General features: G+C 42.3%; 1 protein-coding gene and 1 long non-coding RNA gene across 2 annotated transcripts in view; one reads left to right on the forward strand and one right to left on the reverse strand.

Annotated features, from left to right (window-relative positions):
* Nucleotides 1–20785, forward strand: part of Pitpnc1 (phosphatidylinositol transfer protein cytoplasmic 1) — a 273815-nt gene that overhangs the window by 93974 nt on the left and 159056 nt on the right. The gene's annotated exons all lie outside the window — the stretch shown is intronic.
* On the reverse strand, nucleotides 9440–12948 carry LOC110346825 (uncharacterized). The gene is made up of 3 exons (XR_002391078.2): nucleotides 12874–12948; nucleotides 10632–10815; nucleotides 9440–9824 (listed from the first exon to the last, which is right to left on the reverse strand). It is a non-coding gene; the product is annotated as an uncharacterized LOC110346825 (long non-coding RNA).

Here is a 20785-nt window from a genome sequence, read left to right on the forward strand (position 1 = left end):
TATGGTAGGAGCTTAGGTTATTGGCTGGAACTCACCATATAGTTCACGCTGGCTTCAAACATGTAATCCTCCTGCCTCAGCCTCCCAAGTGCTGGTATTATAGGCATGTGCCACTATTCCTAGCTGAGATCTTTTTTTTTTAATATACACATTTATAGCTATACATTTCTCTTTAGGAAGGCACTCTTGGCTGGATCCCTTAAGTTGTATTATGCCATCTTTTTATTTTTATTTATGTCAATGTATTTTTTATATTCTTGTGTGATTTCTTTGACCTGTTAATTATTTAACAGTGTGTTATTTTTTAGATGTTTATGAATTTTCCAAATTTCTAAGTTCATTCCATTGTGCTTAAAGAACGTGTTGTGTTAGTCATTCCCTGTTGCTTGGACAAAAGAGCTGGTACCTGAAACTTAAAGGGGGAGAGGCTTATTTTGCCCAACGGTTTCAGAGGGTTCAATCCATAGTTGGCTGACTCCATGGCCAAAATGGCACAGTGAAAGGGGATGGTGGAGAAAGCTGCTCAATCCATGGGAGCCAGGAAGCGGGGGGGGGGGAGAAAGAAGAAGGGAGAAGCTTGGGACAAGAACACACCCTTCCAGGTAATATCTCCAGCACCCTTCCAGGTAATATCTCCAGCAACCCACCTCTTGTGACCAGGCCATACCTCCTAACAACATATTCAGCCATGAGCTCATCAAAGGATGAATCCATTCACAAGTGTGGCACTCCCATGACCTAAGCAACTTCTAAAAGCCCCACTTCTGAACACATGAAACATTTGGGGAACATTTTAAATATAAACTATAATATGTGTTTTATATGAATTCATTCCTTTTAAAATCCTTTAAAAATGTATTGATGTTTGCTTTATGGTCTGGCATATGGTCTATCTTGGAGACTTCCAAGTATATTGAAAAGAGTTTATGTACTGCTGTGTTGAATACTGTCTTCTATAAAATGTTAGGTGTAGTTGGTTTATAATATTCAAGTCTTTTGTTTCCCTTCTGATCTCCTCGTTCTATCCTTTATTGAAAATTAGATAATGAAGTATCTAACTATTGTGGTTTAATTACAAATTTCTGTCATCAAAGCTGTCGGTTTTACTTTATGTATTTCATTCAGAGTTCTGTTAGGTGAGTTCGTGTTTGTAATTATATTTCCAGAGAGGAATGACCCTTTTGTTATTATAAAATGACCCTTTTTAGCTCTAGTGACATTTTTGGCTTTTAAATCTACTTCCTCTGGTATTAGTATAGCTACTTCAGCTTTCCTGTTTGCCTGATGTTTTTTCCTATCCTTTTAATTCAGACCTATTTGTATCTTTAAATCAAAATTGTCTCCTATAGACAGCAGCATATAGTGGATCTTGTTTTTTTTTTAACTGAATGATAATCTCAGGTTTCTTATTGGATTGCTTAATTCATTAGCTGGATTTAATTTTATTGTATTTAATTTTCTCATTATATATTTGGAATTATGTCTGACATTTTACTTTTTGCTCCTCTATTCTGTTTCCTGCTTTCTTTTGCATCAAGTGAATACTTTATGATGTAGCTTGTTAATTTTTCCCCCCTGTGCTGGGGATTGAACCTAGGGATTCATCCATGCTAGGCAAGTGCTCTATCACACCACCAGTCTCAGCATGTTCATTCTTTTAATGACATTTTCTTTATTGTTGGGTTTTTTCCACGTGAATTTGAGTTGGTGTCATGGGTTACTTGTAATATTTGAAATGTCACTTTAGTATTGTCCAAGCATTTTTTTTTTTCAAATATAAGAAACCAAAACAACGTACAACAGAAGAAGGAAATTCTCTTTAGCCCTTCTATTTCTTCCTCATCAATTCTGTCATAGGAACGTTGTTACATGAAATTAATGTTAGGCTTAAAAGACAGTAGCAGTACCACAGTAACTATCTGTAGTTGCCCACCTGTTTGAAGGCTTGATTTTTCCCTAAAAAGAGAGGCAGTGATGTTTGTCAGCCACATACATCAGGCAGGCCTGACCTTGAGGCACAAGACCAGAGAACAGAACTGAAACCTGAAACTTGGTAGCAACAGGCTGGTAGTAAGCATCCCCAGGCTAAAGCCTGCAAGTCAGAGCAAAGCAAAGAATTTTAATTGCCTCTATCATTTGGGCAAGATGGTATTTTGTTTTGTTTTGTTTTCCTAACCTCTTATAACTGTAAATTATGTTTTGTTATACTTTGTTTAATCTTATTCTGATTTTAAAAGTACTACATGCTCATGGAGACTATTTAGAAAATTCAGAAGAAAACAAATTTTATAACCCAGAGATAGCTAGTCTTGATATTTTAGAGAGCCCTCTCTCTGAGTTTATATGTAAACAGTTTATGTGTTTATATAATATTTAAATAGGAGCAAGAATAGCTTTGAGCTTGAGTTATATAACAATCAGATTTTTTTTCATCTGTTTTGTTTCTGATTATAGCTTTGCTTATCTCACCCAAGATTTATTGTGTACTGTTTATTTTATTGTTGTTTTCTATTTTTTAACGTTTGTGAAAGTACTCTTCATTTTCACTGTGACCAGAAGTTTATATAGGAAGATTCCACTAAATTTCCCAGAGTTGGGATTTGATGTAGACTTCTGATGCTTCTAATGGCGCATTCTTCTGGAGGGAGTGTGATAATCCTGTAACTTCTTCTTGAGATTTATTTCGGTTCTTATTGTGGTCTATTTTTATAAGTGTTTTCTGAGTATATAAAAAGACAGACTAGCCTCTATTATTGTAAATAAATATCACCTTGTTCTTGTCTGCTAAGGCTTTGATTATCCTTTTATTATGACTGTTTCTCATTTTTAGTTGTCTTTTGCAAACAAAATGTCATTGTCTTATTTTTCAACCCAATGTGAGAATTATTTCCTTTAAGGAAGAAAATGTAACTTATTTGTATCTGTTGTTAGAGTATGATAACCGTAGAATATGATGGTTTTTTTGGTACCAGGGATCAAACTCGGGTCTTTGCGCTTGTGCAGCAGGCGGCGAAACCACTGAGCTAAATCCCCGGCCCGAATATCATCTTATTTCTGACATTTATTTTTACTTTTTATACTTTACATTTCCTTTAACTATATGCTCTATATCTTCTCTAGTCATTTCAAAATACAATTCCCTTCCCTGTTTTTCATTGTTCTTGTCATTGTCTTTTGGTATATTGCAAGAGCATTTGCCAGACTTTGCTTTTTTCTGATTATCAAGGGCAGAGTAGTAAGTACATAAAGCAATATTGTTGTCTCCCTTCTCTTTCTCCATTTTTCTTTCTTTATGCTTCCTTACTTCTTCCCAAAATGGATAGAATTAGGAATATTATTAATACCTTTGTCCATCATCTGTTTTACTTAAACTTTTTATTTTCGGTTATGTCTAGTCATGTTTACAATGATTAGCTAACAATTTGCTGACTTCAGTACGCACCGCCAGGCTTACTACACTTCGATTCACCCTATCTTGAGCTCTTTGTTTTGATTCACTTCTTAGATATCTAGAACAGAGCTTCAGGTACACTTTTCAAGACTACATAGTGGGATGCTTTCAAGCCCTTGCACGTGTTGCCTTTGCACACAGAAGATAGCTTGGCCATATTTTGGAGTAACTCTTTTTCCTCTCAGTTTCTGGGATGATGTTTCTTTGCCTTCTGGACACCAACACGGGCTTCCCCTCTTCACTGAACCTGCGCTGGAACTTCCGTCACACCTTGCTGGAGATGCCGTCCCCTGTTGTTGCTCCTCCCTGGAACCCGTTGTCCCATGGTCACAGGCCCTGAGTTGATCTTAGTCTCATTCAGGCCTCTTCCTTTTCTCTTCCTCATCCCTCAAATCATCATGCTGGGGAGATAAAACAGTGTGTGCTAGGTAGATATTAATTAGTGATACTGAAAGGTCACTTTATTACGACCAAACACATAAATCATGTTTATACCTGGCTTTTACCAACTGGAAAAATTTCACTATATTTTAATGTGAAATGATAGTGCTGAAGAAAAGGACAAACAGGAAAGGTGAAGTAAGATTTTACACAGGCTTTCAGATTAGGTGACACTAATTTTCCAGCATATACCATCTCCCTATAGATTTATGACACTGTTTTTGATTTGGGTTTCCATCCCTCCCTCCCTCTCTTTTCTTTTCTTCCCTTCCTTCCTCATCCTTCTTTTCCAAATCATTGGCCTAATTAGAGTTTCAGTCTTTGCTTTTTTTGGTACCGGAGATCGAACTCGGGTCCTTCTGCTTGCGAGGCAGGTGGTGAAACCACTGAGCTAAATCCCTGGCCCGAGTTTCAGTCTTTGGAAGAAAGTGTGGTTCTCTTAAGCTGGGGGAAGTGGCAGTTTCTTCAGATTTAATTGGCTTTTAATTGATAAAAACATATATTCTGCAAATATATGTCCCACAAGCTAACCATTTTCTCTCACTTAAATGATTAAATTGTTGAATAATAAAGTAGATTCAGAATAAAATTTTTCTATTATTATTTTTTATACCAATAAAAATACAATTTATTTATTTATTTGGTACTGGGGATCAAACTTGGATCCTTGCACTTGCACAGCAGGTGGCGAAACCACTGAGCTAAATCTCCGGCTAAAAATACAATTTAACAAATATCTTTTGACTACTTTGTGCCACGTACTGGAGAAAAACAAAAAAAGTGTTTAGTTTTTTTGTTGTTGTTTTTGGGGTTTTTTTGAAACAAAGTCTTGCTTTACTGTAGTTCAGGCTGGCCTTGAACTCACTAGGTAACCCAGGCTGGCCTCAAACTTGTGGGGATCCTCCTGTCTCAGCCTCCCAAGTGCTGGAATCACAAGTGTGTGCTAACACACCCAGCCCGGATTCTTGTTCAGTAATCGGGCAGGGATTAAATCACATCCACTAAGGGGATATTTTACATAACCATCGATAAATTTTGAAGACTATTTAAGGAGATAGAAAATGCTGATGATATATTCAGTTAGAAAAAGCATATTATAAAAGATATATTCAGTGCAATTTCCATTTCATCTAAAATAATTCAAGTCTAGAATCCAAAACTAGAGAGAGTATGTTCTGAAATGTTTACATTGCTTATTTCTGGAGTAGTACACATGAAACAGGACTAACTTCCATATTCAAATTGTTCTGTAATGAAAACAAATTGATTTTCTGATTAGATGATAGTGTGGTGGATTTTTAAGGATGGAGCCCTGCTCTTTGGTATCAGGGAACGGACACACTCATCCTCTCTTTGACCTCTCAGAAAAGGTAGGATTAAAGCTGGGCTTTTCAGAGAGAGTAAAATATCACTAGATGGCTGTACAGAAAGAATGACCAACACACAGGGGAGAACCACGTTGAAAAAAATGTGCAGAGTGGAGCCGGGAAATCAACTATGAGCCATGCCAACTTTGCTGGGCTCGGGGTGGGCGGCCGAGTTGGCAGAGCTTCGGATTTGGTGAGGAGTCTGATTTTGCGGTGTACGCTGGAGAAAATCAGTAAAGGTTTTAGATTTGAGGTGAGAGAATTCCATCCAGGACGGATCTGTATTTAGACAGGTGGTTCTGGGAGGGGCGAGGCGGAGGAGGACTTGAAGGTTGGAACGGGAGAGGCAGGGAAATTGAAAGGTGCGCCTGTCCCTTTTTGTCTGCGGCTGGTCCTTCTCAGCTCCTCTCTCTTCCTGCTGCCCCTTGGTCTGGGTGCTCCTGGGCACCTCTCTCCTTCATCTGCCATCTCCTGGCTTCACGTGCCATCTACAGGCTGTTGTCTTCCGGTCCAGAGCTCCAGCCTGGATCTCTTGCCTCGGCTCCAAACCAGTGCAGGTGAATTCTGTCCAGGTCGCCTTCCGCTAGCCGTCGCATGACTCCTCTACCTCACAGAAATATCTGTCCTTCTGCCAGTATCCAGGTCTCCTTCTACTCCCCAACAGGCTCCATTCTCCCATCCTACCCCTTACAACAGCCAGAAACTTGAATGTTCCCAACAAAGACACAGAAGGACAAATACCGTGAGGTTCCATTTGTGTCAAGTGGGTATCAAATGGGGAAATTCACAGAGAGAGTAGAAGGGCAGATGTCAATGTTGGTGGGGAGGGAGCACTAACTTTCTGTTCACGGTGATGGAAAGTCCTAGTGATGGTGGCCCCACACTGTCATTGTACTTCCTGCCCCTGAAATGTACACTTAGAAGTAGTTAAAATGAGGTGTGCACACGCCTGTAATTCCAGCACGCGGGAAGCTGAGGCAGGAGAATGGCAAGTTTGAGGGCAGCCCCAGCAACTTCGTTTCTCACACACAAAAAAAGTTAAAAGGGTAAATTTTTATGTTTTGTGTGTTTTACTACAATTAAAAAATAAAATTAATAATAATAAATAAAACTCGTTCAACTTGATTAGACTTTCTGGACCATGGAAAACTTGAAAGTAGGATCTGTATCCTCATCCCTTTGATATTAGAAGGAGTCACTGGGGAACATTCCCACACGAGTCTGGGTGGCGGGAGGAAAGCTGCTTGCTTCCTGCCAGAACTCCACGTTACCTACAAAGCGGTCCTGGGACCAGTGGTTGGGGAGTTGTGGGCCAGCTCGTCTTGTCTGGAACCACCCAATGCTGTTATTGTTTAATTTTTTTTATTTTTGGTACTGGGGATCAAACTTGGGTCCTTGCGCGTTCGAGGCAGGCAGTGGAACCACTGAGCTAAATCCCCGGCCCACTGTTAATTTTTTAAGGGAGATGGAGTTGGAACTTTGAAACCCTTCAGCTGGAAAGAAACTTCTAGAACACAAACCCCGATTGGAGACCGATTGACTTCCACAAACCTAAGCCGGCAGTCTGCTCACTTTTTGCCGAAGAATGTAGAGTGTTTGGGGAAGACAGGAGGTTCCGCCTGGGGTAACTTGCAGCCTCCCAGTCACTCTCTGGGCAGATCTGTGCGTGTTGGAACAAAGGCTGAGTGCAGGGAACCCTGCGAGTGGAGGGGAAGGGGAACCGCACCCTAGGGCCCTGTGTCTGTCCCTGGGCCAGGACCTGGCCTAATCTGGCCTGAGGCAAGGGGTGTGTAGGAGGCTCAGCCCACATTTAACGTCTTTCTGTGCATATCTGAGACTCAGATCTCTGTCTGTGCCCCTGTGCTCCACTCCCCATCTGCACCAGCCTTCCCTGGTCACTAATACTTATGTCCAGATCTGATATGCACATCCCTTGCCTTTTTGTCCAGGTTCTCCTCTGGTTCCCAGTGCTCCTACCCCTTTTGAGACCCCTGGGCTTTTGCTCTGGTTATCTTTCTGAGTTCCCTGCTTCAGGAACCTATCTAATGCCCCAACTCAAGAAGGCGCCCTTGTACAGTGCACAACCTGTGGGACCACCCATGTCCATGAAGACTCCCAGGGCTGTTCTTCATTCTGTCTATCCGCCTCTAGAGAATTTGAAATTCTGTCCTGAAATTGCAGCATAGTTGCAACTTTTCCATGTCAGCTTGTTATCTCTTCTACTTGAAAAGTACATGCTTCATATAAAAACTTCAAACCTTTATAGGAAGTACATTTCCTACAGTCCTTTCTTAGGTGATCAACACTAGGTTTTTCTTTTCCTAGTCACATACTAGTGTAAGCGTATACAATGTAGCACAACTCCTGCTCTACCTACTGTTTTGCAGCTTAGTTTTTTCCCCTCTACTTAGCTATGTATCTGGGGCATCTTTTCATTTTGGCAAATAAGAGACCTGTTTCATGATTTAATGACTATATTGTATTTCGTTATTTGGATGTAGTGTGATTTACCTAAATGATTCCATTGATGGACAATTGGAATTTCTCCAGCCTTTTGCTATTGCGTATAATGTAGGGACGAATAATCTTAAGCAGATAAATCTTTGCACAATTGCAAAAAGGTTTCTCTAGGATAAATTCCTAGGTAGAGTAGCTAGGTTAGATGAAGCAAACACTGTACATTTTAATGGACATGTCAAGTCCCCTTCCTAAATGGTTTAACAATTTTGCTCTCCTGGCCAAGTATGGACAATGTTCTATTCCCTTTGCTTCACCAACAGTGGCTAGCTTTCTTAGTCTTTATGAACTTAATTAGTGGAAAATAGGTAGTTTGCATTAAAAAGTTTTTACGTCTTTACATTGCAAAACTCCAAGGGGATATTGATTACCTGAGGTAGAAATCTTTCATATATTTATTATCCATTTGTATTTCTCAGGCCGGGGATTTAGCTCAGTGGTTCCACCGCCTGCCTCCCAAGCTGAGGACCCGGGTTCGATCCCCGGTACCAAAAAAAAAAAAGCCAAATTTCTCCTCTGATTTCCACCTGGGCTTCTGCTGACCATGCCCTTTAATTACTTGTTGCTGTTCCCTGCCTGGTAGAAGGAGAAACCCATTTCTTGCCTTCAGGCCTATGGACAGGTGACCTCTCCCTGCTTCAAGCTAAAGTTGCTTGTGTGGGAAGAGACCTGGCTTGACTTCCTCCTGGCTGCTCCACATATTGTGTGACCGACCTTTGCCCTTTCTAGACCTCAGTTTCCCCACTTGAAAACAGAGGGAGTCAATTTGCCTACAGTGTACCGTTGTCTTCAGGATTAAATGGGATAATTTGTGTAGAAAGCACTTAGTCTTTCCCTCTCACAGGGTAAATGCTCAGTGACTGCGCAACGCATCGTTGTTATTATGTATGCTGTAACAAGTGGTACTGTTTTCCAGCCTGTGCCCTTTGAGCATTATCAATATTGAGAAGGTGCTTTCAGGGCAGCCTCAGTATTGAGATACGGGAAGGAGATGGTAATGGAGTTCTGTTAAAACGATTACAGTGTTCTCCTGTTGTCTCCATTCCCTTAATTGTTTAGGGCATAAACATTAATGAGGTGGCTCAGCTCTGAATGCACATATATCACTTTCCACTATCACAAGGGGTGAACAGATATACAGTGAATATTTACATTAAAAAATTTATTGCAGGAAAAGACACATTAATCTCCCTCAAAATATTCTGTCTTTGAGCACACTTAGGCCATTGTTCTTGCCACTTTCTGAAGCAGTTCTGGAAGTCCTCTTTTATGAGGTGTGATCAAAAATAGGGTGAATGCCACTCAGTGGCAAAACAGGGTTGTATAAATATGACAGCGTGTCCTCATCCGCCTTATTCACTGGATCTGGCGCCATGCAACTTCAGGCTCCTCTGCAAGGTCAAAATGACTTAGTGAATGGTAAGTGTTTTGAATCGATTCAGGACTGAGGCAGCCACAACAGTGCAACTAAAGACACTGGTGAAATAGGATTTCCAGAACTGCTTCAGAAAGTGGCAAGAATGATGGAATAAGTGTGTTAGAAATGAGAGAGGGAGAGTGAGAGAGTGTATTTTGGAAGAGATTAATGACAATGTGTCTTTTGTTGTAATAACTTTTTTTAAAAGAATTTAAATAGTCACCCTAGTTTTCAATCTGTTCACTCTCTTTATTGTAACTGATTTCACATCATCAGAGGTTACAAGCTGAATGGTTATATGCAGTCCACAGATTTCTCATGTTTACTGAGTATTGTAGTGTTTTATTTTGTATTTTTTCCACTTGAGCTGATATTTAGAAGTTGGAATATTAAACATTAAAAAAAAAATCTAGATTTCCTGCTTTTCTGGAGAAGGAAATAACTGGTGTCCTGTAGAACCAGATTGCTGCTGCCCTTTCTGCACCGGGGTTCCCAGGCTTCCGTGCCTCCTTTTTGACCCCTCTGCTGTGCCTCTGGACCTCATTTGACATTCCTTATCACACTTGCCCTGCTGCTTGCTTATGGTAGAAGAATTTTTCTTGGTACCTATGTCGCCACTAAACATTGGAAACTAAGAGAAAAAAATAAAAAGAGGTTATTTCTTTGCATAAGTAAAGATTATTTCCATGTGTTTAATTGACCAAGAAAGTGTATCTGTTAATTTCAGCCATTGGCTTCATTCCCTGCCCTGCTCTGCCAAATTTCTGGAGCCAAGGGAGACATAAATTGGTCCTGTCTGCCCTATAGGCGGTGCTCTGGGATCCTCTACCTTCTTGATCCTCTACCCTCTTGACCTTCTAACCTGGGAAGTTAAAAAAAAAAATACTGATGCCTCCCTAGAGGCAGGAGTCATTTGGTGTGCAGTGGAGCCTGGGTTTGGGGTTCCTTAAGGCTCTCCTGTGTGCAGTGTGAGTTGAGAAATATTCTATGTCACTGCCTGACTCCAGCCTCTGAAAAGCAGATCTTTTTTGAGTGGGTCAAGAAGAACATTGGTTGGACTTGTGTCTAAGGGCATTATCCCTCTCTATTGACATGTTGCCTCTTAGAATCCCCAAGTTTTCCCACAAAACCAAGGGTCAGATGAGTCCTGAGATTCTCCTGCCTTGAAGCTGTCATGCCCAAGAAGGCAACATGGGCAAATGAGACTGGCTATATCCTATTCTTAGGGAGGAGAAAAACACTACCATTCTTTTCTTTGGTGCTTTCTTTCTTGGATTAGCCATTTCTCACTCTCAAATTAATAAGACACAGAGGACCAGGCTTTGGCTGTGGCCTTGGGGGAGGAGGAAGAGCACTGTTCGTCTGTCTCTGAGGCCTAGGACAGGTCTCCCTGGGCAACAGGGCCTGCTGGTTCCAGGTGGTGGAGAGGCCAGCTTACCAGGGTGCAGGATCACGCTGGAGTTTGCGGCCAGAGCTGCACAAGCACGAGTACTACATTAACTGGAGCAGCCTCTCAGCCTGTTTTCTCCCAAAATGCGGTTTGGTGTGTCCACTGGAGGGCCTGAGTGTTGACCAGTGGAGGGCCCTGATATGGTTCCCATCATCAGATCTTCTGGCTTGTTCTAGGCACAAAAGGAGGTGAGGGCTCCATCGTGTGTTCCGAGGCACTTATACTTCCTTTTAGAGTGTTTGTTTATCATGATAATATGGATTGAACCCAAGGCCTCGAGTATGCTAGACAAGTGCTCTACCACTAACCTATACCCCAGCCCTCTTTTAAAATTTTACTTTGGGGCCTGGGGATTTAGCTCAGTGGTTTCGCTGCCTGCCTTGCAAGCGCAAGGTCCTGAGTTTGATCCCCGGTACCAAAAAAAAAAATTTGTTTTTTACTTGGGGATAAGGTGTCATTAAGTTACCCAGGCTAGAATTGAACTTGTTATCCTTCTGCCTCAGCCTTTTAGACAGTTGAGATTACGAGAGTCCACCACCACACCTGACTCCTGGAGTATTTATATTTTAGATCAATTTTTCTTTATATGTCTGTTTCTCTTACAAGAATCTAAGCTCCTTGATTATAAGGTCTATACTTTATCCATTTTCATATCTTTGGTGCTCAGGACATAATGAATGTTAAGTAAATATTTTCTAATCCATTTAATTTTCAAGAATTTTATCGACTGTTTTTACTATAAGAAAAGCTCTTTTCTAGATGCTAGAGATTACAAAAAAAAATTTAAAGCTGGGAGTGATGATGCAGACTTGTAATCTTAGCACTCAGGAGGCTGAAGCAGGAGAATCACTGCAAATCTGAGGCCAGCCTGGACTACATAATGAGTTCAAAACCATCCTAAACTACATGTTGAGAGCCTATCTCGGAAAAAAAAAAGTTTAAAATGTACCTCACATCCTGAAGTAGCTTAGTATCCAGCTGGGGAAGTAAACTCAGTCATTCATTCCTTAGTTCATTCAGTCATTCCTGAGTATTTATTTATTTATTTTTGATTGAACTCGGGACCTTGCACTTGCAAGGCAGGCTATGGAACCACTGAGCTAAATCCCCAGCCCTCCTGAGTATTTATTTAAGTTTTAGTCATATTGGCAATAAGAGTAATAAAGCAATAAAAGATAAATTCAGTGTGTGTCCCCTACTCACAAGTGACTTCCACTCTAGTAGAGAGGACAGTTATAAAATGAGCATCAACAGAATCTGAGAAGGGCAATGATATAATTTGTAATAATCATTAAAACTATGAAGTAGAAAATAATTAGCTCCAAACAGTAACAAAAGATCTATCACAAAGCAGTGCCTGACTTGGAGGTTGCCAAGTAGAGGAGGACATCAAGAGGCGTCTGCTGGGCCGGGGATTTAGCTCAGTGGTTTTGCCGCCTGCTGCACAAACACAAGAACCCGAGTTCGATCCTCGGTACCAAAAAAAAAAAAAAAGAGGCGTCTGCTAAGAAAGGGCTCCATGGTGCACTTGGCTAGTGAGTCATGGTGCATGACCCACAGCAAAGCCTCTCAGGAGGCTCACATTCAAAACCTGCTGAGCCCTGCCTGACCAATGGTTGCCACACCTGTTTGTTTCCTCCTTGCTACATAGCATCCTATGGAATTATAATTCCTCCCTACCACTATGGGAAAGGCTGGGGTAGATACCATTGGTAAGTAGATAGCTGGTGGTCTTACCTTTTTAAGGACATGGCCTTTTAAGAAATGGTTGGTCCAGGCACCTCAGAAACCTACCAAGACCCCACCCCAACATGGACAAGGCAAGAAAGGAAGGGAGGAAATTCCAGGGAGGAAAGGTCTGTGTGGGCCAAGATGGAAGAACCTGGAAGAGGTGGGTCAGTTTGACCCTAACGGAGAGAGAGTGTGCAGAGGGAGGACCAGGGGGAGCTGGGGGAAGCCAAGTGTGGAGGGCTCTGAATGGTGGGGTAGCAGATCCTAGTGACTGATTCACTGTGAAAGAAACAGGAGATGCCAGGGCTGAAGATGACCCTACTAACGGGGTCTGGAGCCATACTAGAATTATTTACAGAAACAGGAAACCCCCAGGGAACAACTTCAGCACATCAAAACCATGTTCTAATTATGTTGAAATACCCCAACTTGTCTTTATTAACCAGTGCTGAGGTCCCCATCCAAAAATCCATTGTAAGGATTGAATTTTCCATCCTACCTTGAACAGTTAAAAATCAGATTTGTCTGACTTCTAATTTTAGAAGGAACCGGGCTGACCTTCATTCCGCTGTTGCTAACTGGAGCCCTGTTACCTGGGTGACTAGATTTACAATATGTCAGTATGCAAATACCATCTGCCCAAGAGGAAGAGCGACAAAGGCCTTGCTCCTGCCGGGGTGGTCAGCAGAGGGCTGGCAGAGGAGCAGAAATGCAGAGAGGAAGATGTGACAGTTCATTTCCAGCACCTTCTCCTCCTGCTCCGTTCCCCTCCAAGGGGTTCTGCCTGCAGCAGGGACAGTGGGTCACCTGGCTGGTAGTTAGGGATGCACACACAGGGATTCCATGGTGCATTTCTCCTAGTAGAGTGAGCAAAAGAGGAATCTGTATCACTCCAGTGGGTCACAAAACACTTAGATCCAGATAATTGGAATAGCTTAACGAAGACCTCGACTATGCAGTTCTTGCCTCCCAAAAGACCTCAGGAAAGCTCATTTCTAGCTGTTAAGTGTGCAAGCTGGAAAGGCCAGCCGCCCTTACCTGGTGAGCTTTGAGGAAGGCTAAAGTGAAGCGAAGCCCACACCTCAGGCTGACTGGGTAAACCAAAGGGATTCTTCCCCCACGGAACATCTATATTCAGCTCTTGTCCTGTGTATTGTTTCAGGCTGGGGCTTAGAATCACATTTGGAAGCATTCAGTCCCGAAGGCAGGGATGTTCTGCTGTTGCATCTCATGGAATAACTGTCACATCAGCTGTCAGCTGCAGGACTCTCTCCCACCCACACATTTGGTGAGGCCAAATTAAGTGGACTCATTAATTTTAATTTTTACTTTCAAATCTCAAGGATGTCCATGGCTGGGTGTGCTTCCTTTAATGGTTGTGTGTGTTGGAATTTGTGTGGGTGGAAGACTTTCCAGGAGCAGGACAGAGGACCTGGGTTTTCTTGGCTTCTAATTTTGTTTTCCCTGGTGACTTCCCCTTGTGACCTGTTCTTCCTTGCTCTCCTTAGCTCTGCTGTCTCCTCCTTTGTTTAAAGAAAATTCTTCTTATTATCGTCATAAAACTGCCAGCAGCATTCAGGGGCGAGGAAAGGAAAGGTGCTTTCCTAACCACGATCATTTCACCCAGACTTATAAATAACCTGTTCTCAGGATGCTGATCACGTGGCCAAGGAGATCCCTGAATGACTGGATCCTGGAGCTCGACTGCCTAGGTTCAAATCCTAGCTCTACTACTTACTAGCTGGGTGACCAGGGGTAAGATACCTAACCTCTCTGTTCATTGATTTCCTCATTTGCTAGTGATATTTTAAAAAAAACCACTACCTGCAATTCATAGAGTTGTGAGAATTAAATAAGTACAGTATAGATATTTTAGAACCATGATCAGCCTGGAGGAGCCAGCATGCACGGCAGCTTTGATGATGACTTCTGTCATGCCTCTGCAGGGATCCTGGTGAAGGAGTGAAGTTTGACTGTGAGCACATACAACTCCAAGATGGGCTTGCAGGCTGTGGCCTCCCCCTGCCTTGTTTCGAAGTTACTTCTTGTCCACCAGGAGGTGCCCCTCCCCTACAAGTGCATCCCCTGCTGCTCCGCTCCTCCCCCATTGCACACTTGTGGTCTGCGTTGCGTCAATAGCACATTAGGTGATGCTGTTGTGGCAGATCATGCTAATTGCCTGTATGTGAGGCTGATCTCTTTGTTTTCCCTGTGAAGTAATGAAAAAATGTCCTGTGGCCAGAGAGTTACCAATGATGTTTGTTCCATGGATGATGTGCCCAAGTGGGTGACTGAGACCATGCTTGTCCCATAGTTTACTCTTGGCTTTTGGAGCCACTTGGTTGACTTATTGTTGTTTTGTTTTGTTTTTTGGTACCGGGGATCGAACTCGGGTCCTTGCGCTTGCGCAGCAGGCGACGAAACCACTGAGCTAAATCCCCGGCCCAAGGTTGGCTTATTGTTGTTGTGGTGGTGGTGGTGGTGGTGGTGGTGGTGGTGGTGGTGGTCGTGGTGGTCGTGGTGGTGGTGGTCGTGGTTGTGGTAGTGGTTTCTATAGGTAGATTAAAGCTATTCAAAGTAAATGCACACACCTGTAATCTCAGCACTCTTGAGTAGCTGAGGCAGCAGGATCACCCAGTCTGGGCAACTTAGTGACTTAGTGGGACCCTGTCTCAAAATAAAAAATAAAAAAAGGGCTGGGGATCTAACTCATTGTGAAATCCCCAAATTCAATTCCCAGCACTGCAAAAACAAAATAAAACAAAACAAAACACTATCCAAAGTAAGTATGAGACATTACAGATAGGAATGTAAAATGGAACAGTTGCTGTGGAAGAAGTCAGAGAGTTCTTCAACAGGTTAAACACATTATTACCGTAGGACCCAGCAATTCCACTTCCAAGGGAAATGAAAATATATGTACCCATAGAGACTAGTACTGAAACGTTCACAGCAGCATGATTTAAAATACTGAAAAAGTGCAAACTACCTAATTGTCCATCACTTAGTGAGTGGAAAAGAATATGTGGTATATCCATACAATGGAATATTATTTGGTAGTGAAAAGACAGTACTGATTTTTACTACAACATGGATGAACCCTAAAAAGATGTTAAATAAAACAAACCAGTCACAATAGACTACCTATTATATGATTCATTTATAAGAAATGTCCAGAATAAGCACATCTATAGAGATGGAGAGTAGATTAGTGGGTACCAGGGGCTAGGAGGAATGGGGAATGACATTCCTGAGTATCAGGTCTCATTTGGGGGTGATGAAAATGTTCCAGAATGAGATGGTGATAATGATTGCACATATACATCTCCATAGAATTGTACACTTACAAAAGTAGGAGCAACATTTATGAAGCCCACTGCTGAGCTTAAAGTCATTTCAAAGATTACTTTTTCAAGAGTTGCTGTCACCTAAAATAAAATAGTGACTTAATTTGCAAGAAAAATATTAAAAATAATTTGGGGCCTGGGAGTGTCGTGGTGGTAGCTCCTTAGTAGAGCTTAGCATGTATAAAGCCCTGAGTTTAATCCCTGGCATATAAATAAAGAAAGAAAGTTTAAAAAAAATTTCCATTTAAAAAAAAATTTTTGCACCCCAAGTCTTTGAGTATTAGTTCTATATATGTAATTCATCAGTACATTCTGTATGACTCTGTCTCCTATGCTATGATTCTGTAATTTACTACATTCCTGGCTGGGCCCTCAAAATAATACTGAAAGCAGCTTCTATAACAGCTCTAGAAATGCCCTTTCAGGTCATGCCCACCTGCACCATCCCTGGCCTCCCCAAGGTAATAATTCATAGCCGTGTCCTTGTAAAGAGAGGCTTCACTGTTTGCAGATGTGCTTGGGCCTTTTCAGACTTATGGGGACTCAGTGCGTTGAGTTTATCTGCAGTTTGCAACCAGAGAATTTCCCAGGACGTCCTCCAGCCCCTGCAAGAGATCCATCTCAGTTCCTCAGTGTTTGCTGAGAAGCCTGCTGATGGATTCTTCTGGCTTAAGTTAATAAATAGGAGGGTCAGAATAGTGCTGGCTTGGTGCTTACTTGGGAGAAGGGTTTGATGCTCAAGTACCACCTCACATGGGCTTCACGAGAATAGGGGACCCAAGAAAGAATGAGAGCAGACTTCAACGTCCCGTGATCACTTCACACCCATCAGGACGGCTGCTCTTCCCAAGTGTAGAAAATAAGTATTGGTGGAGATATGGAAAAATCAGAACCCTTGTACACTGCTGATAGGAATATAAAATGTGCTACTGCTGAGCAGAACAGCTTGGTGTTTCCTCAAAAAGTAAAACCTAGAATTACTGTGTCATCCAGCCATTCCACTTTTGGGTCTGTACTCAGAACAGTTGAAAGCAGGAACTCAGACAGATACATGTGTGCTAACATTACTAGCAACATTAGTTGTTATTATACCCAAAATGTAGACGTAACTCAAATGCAGACCTGTAATCCCAGCACTCTGGGAGGCTGAAGCAGGAGGATCACAAATTCAAGCCCAGCCTAGGTAATTTAGCTACTTCGCAAGACCCTGTCTCAAAAAGAGAAAGTAAAATAAAATTAAAAGGCTGGGGCTATAACTCAGTGCAAAGGCCCTGAGTTCAATTCCCAGTGCTGTGCAAAAAAGAAAAAAAAAGTCCATAAGCAGATAAATGGGTTACCAAAATGTGGTCTATTCAGACACAAAAGGATATGTAGTAGGGCCAGGGGTTTAGCTCAGTGGCACCAGCACCTGCTTCGAAAGCACAAGGTCCTGAGTTTGATACCCAGTACAAAAAACAAAAAAGGATACGTAGTGTGTCTTTCCACTTCTATGTGTTATACAGAATAGACAAATTCATAGAGACGAGCAGTAGAAAGAGGCTCTTGAGGAGTGGGAGGGATTGGAAATTGTTTCATGGGCACAGGGTTTCTGCTGGAGATAGTGTAAGAGTTCTGGAAATTGATATTGGTGATGGTCTCATAGCATTGTGAGTATACTTAATGTCACTGGATTTTACACTCAAACCAGTTAAAGCAGCTGGGGCTGCAACCCAGTGGTAGAATACATGCCTAGCATGTGCAAGCGTGTGAAGTTCTGGCTTCAATCCCCAGCACCACCAGACAGGAAAAAATAAGGTTAAAATGATAAATTTTGTGTTATATATTTTACTACAGGAAAAGAAAAGAAAATGAATCCTGTGAAGAACAGTATGTCTTTTGGTCATTTCATGTACTGTATTCTTTTTTTCTCCCAACTCTTTGAAACCATGGTGAATTATATCTCACCATGGCGTTGCCTAGGGGACCTGTTCCCATCTTCCCTGAGGAGGACTCTGAGGGGTGGCTGCCTGCTGACGCAGGGGAGGACAGGGCCACCACTTGACCTTGAGAGGACCAGTTGATAGAATCTCTCTCCAGGTCATTAGAATGAGTCCAGTGTGTAATAAGAGCTCAGAAGATAGATTTTTAAATGTAGCGATTCCTGGAAATGTTCCCAATTTACTCTATTTTGCCTGTCTTTATTAACTGTCTCAGGAAAGTAGGAGTTGACAGTCCTTTGATTTTCTCCATCAGTTTTCTGCTTTTTTATTTATTTTGTAACAAGGAAGAAACACTCTTAGGCTGCCATTGCTTAAAAGAATGGCTGCAGGTGGCCAGCTGCACACCCTCTCTGGCGGAAAGCACCACGCCCAGGGACTGAGAGCCTCCTCCAGAATGGGGTGAGGGAAGCTTGGAACTTTCCAAGCTTCAGACCACAGATGGGACCTGGTGATACCTTCCTCCAGCATTGCTGATAGTTACCCCCAAAGTCACCTGCCTTGCCAGCTAGCTTACTTAAGCAAGCGAAGGAGTTCCGTGACCTTCACATACTAGATCTTGTTTTTCTAGGCATGAAGTGGCTTGGCTTGCTCTTTCAAAACAGTAAGAATTGCCCTTGATCACTTGTTTTGGTTTGCTTTGCATTCAGTCTACCCTTCTGTCATCTGAAGAGCTCAAAGACTGAAACTGTCACTCCTGAAAATATTTCTGCTTTAAACGGTACTATAACTCCCCTCATTGCTGTGGGTTATTTTCGTACAGGATTTCATGAAGGGTTGATAGGTGCCATTAGTACTGCAAACAGGGGGTCCTGTCATTCTGGAGAGACCCCGATATCTCCGAGGTGCACCTGGGTTATGAGGCCAAGGTACTAAGGCGAATGTTGGCGAAGGGGTTGCAAGTAGATGGTGCAGCTACACATCCCAGGAAAGCTCTGTCTTCATTTTCTCCCTTTTGAGTCTTGTGATTGGCTGTGGGTTTATTTTCTGTAGTAAACACAAGAGCCTCAATTTCTTGCTAAAGGTCAGACTTGTCATCAGATCTTTCCATTTACTTGAATTGCAATTGGTTTCACATTTTCTGGCAAATCAGATCGTTAGAGAGCTCTGATGATCAAGTTCACCCAGCTGGTAGCCTTGTGTCTTAAAGATGGAAACCCTTAAGAAACAGGTTTTTTGTCACACTAGATCTGTTGTTCACACCCCTGCTTCCAGTGTCTGTGAGGCCTGGCACATAAGACATGGTTGTAGAAAGAATGGTCCAGGCTGGACAGGACTCTTAGGTGCCTTTTTTTTTTTTTTTTGGTACTGGGGCTCGAACTCGGGTCCTTGCACTTTCGCAGCAGGTGGCAAAACCACTGAGCTAAATCCCCGGCAGGACAGGACTCTTAAGAACCAGGACTGTCCCACAGTCAGTGTAGGACTGCCCCCAAACCAACGTATGGAGAATTCCCACATTTTGCCCCCAGAATCAACTCTTCTTGTGGCTCTGAGCTGAGTTCTAGGAGTTCCTATTTTTGCTCTCATAAATGGTTCTTCTGGGCTCCCACTAATGGCTGACTTGTCCTGTGTCTCATTTATAAACACAAAGGGATGACATACCTACTGCCTTCACTGATGTTATAAAGTAGTCTGTAAGTGCTGCATGAAGTCATTTTGCGTTTTCAATTTGTGAGTCAAATGAATCCGTGGGGCCCACGTTCCAGCCCCCAGTGTGAATCAGCATGGAAGCTGGTCGGTGAAAGGTGTCCTTTTACTTGTTGTATACTAGGAAGCACTTTATGACTCCCTTTGCTCAGTGGAGCAGATTATTCTTTGAGATGCCTGAGTGTTCTTGAAATGATCTACAGTCTGGCAGCGACCACAGGGATGGCATCGCACTGGCACCAGCACAAAGGACATCCTGAGCTCTTTTCTTGGAGTGAGTGGCTCTGTGTCTAGTCAGTTCAGTCCAAAACTTAGGATGGGTTAAACATCACCGTACAGTGTGGTTTATATTAGTTTGTCACAAAAGGGGGATTTTTTTTTTGAATTAAATGTCAATAAGCCAGCTCCTTTTTAAGTCTTTTTTATCAGCTTTTTCATTCCTGCACTCTGGCATAATGACACAGGTATTACGTAAACAAGGCACCTCAGAGGGCTGCTTATAAAAATCCAGGAGAAAAGATAAATATGTGATGATGTGCTGATATCCTGAAATATGAGCTGCAGGTTTGTATTTTCTTTGTGAGATCGGATATTGGTTTTTGTGGCTTATTGACCTGGCAGAGTGACATCTGACAAAACACCCAAGAACTTTACACCTTTTATTTTATTTTACTTTTTTACTTCGTGGTCTGCACAGAGAAATCTGCACACTGAATCACAGAGCCTGGAAGACTGAGGGGTTAGCTGATGCTGTGCTTATCCTGTACAGCACCCAAATCAATCCTGCCCCTGGAGGGAAAGATGCACACCACTTTCCCAAAGGAAAATAGCATCGGAGTGGTTCTTGCTGTAAAGTGCCTCAGTCAGATCCCCAGGCTGAGAAGCAGCTGCAGGGGGTGAGCTGTGAAATGTACTGGTCAGGGTCACTGAGAACCTGTGCTCATCAACACAGTGAACCCGAAGGTTAGAGGGATCAGGATGTATCTGTGTTCAGTGAATCACATTTTCCTTCTGCCAGGGTCATGGACTGCACCATGTCCCAGCCAGCAGCATGTCGCTTTCAAGCGTTAGTAACACTAATCCTCCAGAATGGTCTTATTATTAATGACATCTATGTTTAGGGCACACTATGCAGATAGCTCCCCTGGCAAGGCAGGAATGGGGGTGTCTCATAATACTGTCTCTGTAGGAAGTCATTTTTTATTCCTCTCATCCCCTGGGTTTTACACCTTCAAACAAGCTTCCAGACCAAAGAACTATCAAGTATAAGGACTCTGTCCATTAAAAAAAAATTCATAATCATGAAAAATATCACTGTGTAAATGGCCACCTGCAAGTATGAGCCCTTCTCACTAAAGAATTGCATATTCTTGGGCTTTTTTTGATTGTGATATACCATATGCAGTATAAAATGTACAATTTTTGGTGTACAATTCAGTGA

Source organism: Heterocephalus glaber, unplaced genomic scaffold, assembly GCF_053883595.1.
Source record: "Heterocephalus glaber isolate CG9 unplaced genomic scaffold, H.glaber_assembly_v1.0 deba00000937, whole genome shotgun sequence".
Taxonomy (NCBI): domain Eukaryota; kingdom Metazoa; phylum Chordata; class Mammalia; order Rodentia; family Bathyergidae; genus Heterocephalus; species Heterocephalus glaber.